The 6000-nt window shown below is 40.3% G+C and overlaps 1 protein-coding gene across 5 annotated transcripts in view; it reads right to left on the reverse strand.

Annotated features, from left to right (window-relative positions):
* Positions 1 to 4770, reverse strand: part of DGKB (diacylglycerol kinase beta) — a 719270-nt gene extending 714500 nt beyond the window's left edge. For 4 of the 5 annotated variants that reach the window (XM_059171265.1, XM_059171262.1, XM_059171263.1 and 1 more), the window contains exon 1: positions 4542 to 4770. The gene's annotated coding sequence lies outside the window, so the exon portion shown is untranslated. Of the gene's footprint in view, positions 1 to 4004; positions 4379 to 4541 lie in introns of those variants that run through there. The other variant, XM_059171261.1, reaches the window with a different exon arrangement.
* Between the last annotated feature and the right edge of the window lie 1230 nt (positions 4771 to 6000).

Here is a 6000-nt window from a genome sequence, read left to right on the forward strand (position 1 = left end):
TGCAAATGTATTTGCAAAGCTCCACCAAAGTTCATCAACTTTCCTTACGGAGCAGATATATTTATACTCTGATTTTGAAAGTAATAACTTTTGTGCTCCTTGTTCTGTAGCGATTGGCATATTGCCAATAATAAAAAAAAAAAACTGAGTCAAGGACATTGTATTTCAAACTTACATGGCAATACAGATTCCTTGTTCAAGACAAATCCTTCATTTCAAATTGTTGACTCAGATAATACTTAAAAAAGAATTTCAGCTGTTTAAATTTAGCATGCTGAGAAAGACCAATCTTAAAATATTGTTTGGCGGTATGCCCGTAACATTTTCATTTTATTCCTTGTTAGTGTTTGTCTTCTGTGATAAGAAGACAAGTGACAGTAGTCATGTTATTCTCCTTAACACTTCAGATTTTACCTAAATGAACCGTTTTTGTTTTTATCCTCACCAGTCGAAGATGGCCCTTCATTGCCTGGCAAATTTTCAGAAAGTGATTATACAAGAACTGGTGATATTTCCACACATTGTTTTACCTCTTTGGTCATCATCAGGCCTTTCAGCTCCCACTTTCTTGTGAATCATCATTTCTACTCTTAAAAAAAAAAAAAAGTGTAAAAAACAAAGCATAAAGGAGAATATTTGAAGGCGAGCCTCATCTAATTTTTATAATCAGACCTTACAACTCCTTAAAGAGATGGTTTAAATCTGCACTTTATCTATCTGTCTCACATGCAGTCCAAAGTGTCTGTTTTTTAGCGTCCCTCAGGACACAGAATCTGGACAATTTCTCTTACCAGTCTCCTACCATAAGCCTCCTCTTATTTCCCTTTTATCCCTCTTGGTTTTTGAGCCTTCCAACTTCTCTCCTCCCATATTAACTCCATCATTTTCCTTCCTGACAAAGATGTCCCCAGCCTCATTCTCATGGTTCATGAAGCCAGAGAACACTGAAATTAGAAGACCTGAATATGCCAAGTTTGCATTTGGGGTCAATTCAGGTTTTCATTTGGATAGATCCAGTCTTGGGTATCAATCGAGCAGGGATTTTTCTTCTGATGGCTATGATTTCTCAAGCAGTCTCAATACACTCCACTGGCAAGTTTGCTCCACTAGAACATGGTAGGGTACCATTTTAATAAAACAATGGAGCAAAGTGATTTAGACTTAATCCTAGCCCACCATTTACTAAAATATGTTGTTTTAGGTGATTTGTTTATCTGCTATGTGATTTAGTTTCTTATCAAGGCGAGAAAATGCCATCTCTCCTATAGCTATTATCCCATAAATGAGAGGACATTTTCAAAGTACTTAACCCAATACCTGTTATTTGTATACTCACAATAACTGTGAACTATTCGTGTACTGTACGGCAAATGAATCACACATGCAAATAAACCAAGGAGCTATCAAGGGGTTGAACCTACTTCATAATTAATACCTAAAGATGAACAAATACATGGGATTATTGCCTTGTTTTGTATTGGTGTTTTAAAAGAGAGAGAAATGTGGGGGGCCTGGGTGGCTCAGTGGGTTAAAGCCTCTGCCTTTGGCTCAGGTCATGATCCCAGGACCCTGGGATCGAGCCCCACATCGGGCTCTCTGCTCAGCAGGGAGCCTGCTTCCTCCTCTATCTGACTGCCTCCCTGCCTACTTGTGATCTCTCTCTCTGTCAAATAAATAAATAAAATCTTTTAAAAAAAGAGAGAAATGTCACGAATGGGAGAGGAGCAACAGGAAGAGGTTTCAAATCCTCGCCTAGATCTTCCTCCTGGCAAATGTTCCTAGGGAGAAGTATTACCGTTAAGAGAATATTACAACAGCATCATGCATGTATAAGTACAGTTCTGTTCCTGAAGCCAGCCAGGGGGGAGAAGCATCCAGCAAAGGATATTCTTAATATGTCATTTCAAGCCTATATATCAACATCATAGTCATTATTAGCAGGCAGAATTAGGTTGAGGGACCAGCAGCTATCTCTGGCTTGTCTCTACAACTCTTCCTTCTTTCCGTGGTGTGCAAGGGAAGCATGAGTCATAGGATACTTGCCTAGTTCAGACACTTTTCCCAGCAAAACTTATCAAAGGTTTAAATTTTAAAATAATTGCTTTATTTCAAAAATAGTTCTGAAAATATTCTCACACATGACATGAGGTAGAACATGAGGCTTACAGTGAGGCCAACCAAATGATGAAAAGAAGGTATTCCCAAAACCTGACTTCTTCTACCTATGTTTCTATGTTAAAAGATATTTTGACGAATCCCTATGCAATTCAAATTCCTAGCAATTCCATTCAGGCTTTTAGCTCGATTTTTCTTCTCTTTAGCTAATACTTGAGGTTCGGATAGTGATCTATAACAGAATTGCTTACAAACTGGCTCCAACGATATTATTTTAGTCTTTTGTGTATATGCTTCCTTTTCTTTTTTATTGCTGTCGAAAGTTTTTAATCATTATCACACATGCACTATCACAATATATCTTCTGGATTATATTCTACTCAGTGATTTACAAAGTTATACATAGAGTTCTGCACCAAGAAATATGTGTGTATGGAATAGGTTACCTCTAATAATTGGGTATTTCCATAATGACAAAGATATTTTATCTGGAGAACCCTGTCAGGAGCAGGCAAAGTAATTCAAATTTCATTCAGTATATGTTTTATTTCTTAATAAAATAATGAAGATTAGGTGGATTCAAGGAGTAACAATTAAAAATTGAAATAACTGGATAAGAGTGATTCTTAGTTTCTTCTTTTCAAAAAAATGGAGAAGTTCTGAATTACTTTGCATTTCACAGTAGTTGTTTCATAAGTTTTGATACTTCTTTATCCTACAGAACTTGTGACAGCATATGGAATCCAGCTTAAAATCCTGAATTCTGTTTTGCGTACTCCTGATTTTTCATTAATGCTTCTTGGAGAAAACTATAGTAACACCACAATTTTTCCAGTGATCCTACAACTAGGTCTAATATTTTGCGCGACATGTTCTTTCTGCTTGAGAATTCCTTCTTCTTTGCTTCATTTAAAAAAAAAAAAAAAGAATTCTGGTCAGTGTAAAAGAGGACCTGGTTAGAAATACGCCAGCATTTTTAAATTAATTATTTCTGGTTTCCCTCTAAAAGAGACCTTTAGTATTCTGTCTGCATTCACATTTATTTAGTCATTTGCTTTACAATGGGCTGGCTGTCGCTGACCTGTTTTTACCTCCTTTTAAGAGTTTGTTATCTGCAATTTGAGCAACCAGTTGAAGTAGTTTTTCCAAAAGTTTTTTTTAGCCTTCCTTTTTTGCCAGGGACCACAATGCTGCTGGGTTTGAAGTATAAAGCCATCTATGTAACCCCCCCACACACACTTTGAAATCACAAGGAGGGGACTCCTTAGCAAGTGGAGAAGATGACTGCACTAGTAAGAAACTGGGGGGAATCCAGCCCTCCACCCACTAAAGAGTATTTGAATGTTTATCCTATCATCAGTTGTCTGACAGTGATCGAGAGACCTACTCCACATTTCATTTTAATATAATAAAATAAATCAAAGACCTTTGCTTCATTTCGTTTGTTAGACTGCTTCTTTATTTGAAGATTAGGAATAAGTCTGGAATGAAACTTGTAACAATTAGGTGGGTATCTGAAAGTCTAAGCTGGCCTCTTCACGAATTTTCTTTTGAAAAGGCGAAGTGTCGTCCATTAGTAACTTTCAGGAGCTCCCTATTGTAATTCAATGTAGGACGCCTTTACCAGTTTTGTTGCCTAAAATCACAACGGACTAGGCGCTTTAGGGCATACCTACCCGACAAGCCACGTCCGCCAACAAATAACCAAGAGTAAACCAACTACAGCATAACTAGGACGGGAGTCAGAGAGAAAAACGGATTTAACATGTCAAGGAGAATTTAAAGCTATGCTTTTCGAACTTTCCTCGCCATTTCTTCTCAGCCTCCCTTCCCCCGCAGCACAAACCCAGAAGCCACTCAAATTGCCAGCCGTGTCGAGTTTAACTTACTGCAGTGTGATGCAGGCGAGGGCTGGGCGCATCGCATCCCCGAAGCGAGAGCAACCGCTTTTCCGGAGAGGACCTGGGACCAGCCAGCTCTCAGGATCCCTTCCGATTCACACGCTCTCGGCTCGGTGAAGAAGGCTGCCTCGCCGCTCGGCTTCCCCAGAGGAGTGGAGCTTCAAGAACTCCGCTCGCAGCATCTCCTCCCCTCGACTTCCACCCCCTTCCAGCACGCACGGCCCATTCTAACTAGTGTCTGAAAGATGGAAATCGTCTTCCAGTCAACAACACAGGCTGCCTGCAGCCCACCCTTCCCTGACAATTTGCAACTCAAAAACAGCAGCGGAGGCTCAAAGGTGTAGGTTTCCGGAGCCTGAAAGTCATCTTTGGCATCCCCCTTCCCCACCTCGCACGCACTCCCGCTTCCCCTCCTCTGCGCGGCCACCTCCAGGCTCCCACTCAGGCTAGGCATCACAAACGGTTATTTTATTATCCATACCAATAAGCATCAGAAGGAAACGGGATTTGTCAGAGATGAAATACCTGTTGTCCATGACCCACGCTCTTCGCTCATCTCTTTGAGTCCTTCATTTCTACCAAGACGCGGTGATATTGGGAATCTGTGCAGTGCGTGTGTGGATGTGTGTGCGTGTGGCGAGGAGGAGGCGATCTGCGCGGCTGCAAGCACCAACCCTGCCTATCTCTAGCTGGCGCTTCCACAGCTGCTGTTGCTACTACTGCCGCTGGAGCTCAGGGAGAAGGAGACAGAGAGACAGGGCTTCACAGCTCTTCAACTGCTGGACCAGTTATAAGAGGAGGGTGGAGACTGTGCAGGTATGAGTGGTTGTGGTTGAGACATTAAGCTTGATTCACTGCAATTACTACCATTCAGAATACGTTTCCCCTTCCCCAGGAAACTTGATACCTTGTCTCCCCACCCTCTGGCTAACTATAGTCCTTGCCCGGTCATTGTTCATCCGCCACTTGCCTAACCCACTTCTAGCAATTCTAAAAGCTGCACACTCTATTCCTGCATTCTAACTTGGTCACCTGGGAGCAGGGGACTGGAGGATGGAGGAGGATAAAATAAGAAGGGATGGGGAAAAGCAGGTGGATATTAAAAGGGAAATCGTTTGTATGCATAACCCGTCAGCATACCGATAAAAATGATAATTTTGAGCCATGTGTGTAAAATAATGCATTGGAGTAATAAAAATGTAAGCCACGAAATAATCATGTCCATTTTATAAAATGTATGCAAAACCAGATAGCTATTAAGGAGGGTGTTTATAAGCTGAATGCAGGGTATCTTGATATACACACATCCCTTGTTGGCTCTTGTCTTCCATGCATAGTATCCACTGTGATTTCAATGCATCAGTATTTCTGTCAGCTAGAAATTCTGGTGAAACCTACTGGTTACTGCTGCCTGTGGAGTCTCCCTTTCTCTTCTTATTGGTTGCTCATTCTCTGCCCTGATTTATCTCCAGCTTATTTTCACATTAGGTGAAGCTGAGCTGAATTTAGAACTTAACCAAGTTTTCAAAACCCCTAAAGACAAGAATACTTCCCAATAACTTACTTAATCTTTTATAGCAATAGTTTGTCTTTTTATTCTTGTTCTGTAATAGACTGGATAACCATGAACAACCCCTCCCAACTAGACACACAGGTATGTACACACACATCCGTACACACGCACAGCACTTAATTGTTGGTACTATAAATCCACTTCGAGCGCTCAGTTGTCTAAGTTAAAAATAAACTTAATTCTTTTTTATTGTAATTGTAATGCACACCATTAATTATTTCTGCTCTGCTCCGAGCAATTTTTGTATTTGCCATATATTTTCCCATTTGTTAGGGTTTGCTTAATCAGGGTTAATTTGGACAGATGTTAATACAAAAGAAGGAAGTGTAACAAATACCACAGAGGATCCAGAGGAGGAAAGGAACCCAAAAGATTTAAGTAATACATTTTTCTCTTGATCTGTTTATATTA

This window comes from Mustela lutreola, chromosome 4, assembly GCF_030435805.1.
Source record: "Mustela lutreola isolate mMusLut2 chromosome 4, mMusLut2.pri, whole genome shotgun sequence".
Taxonomy (NCBI): domain Eukaryota; kingdom Metazoa; phylum Chordata; class Mammalia; order Carnivora; family Mustelidae; genus Mustela; species Mustela lutreola.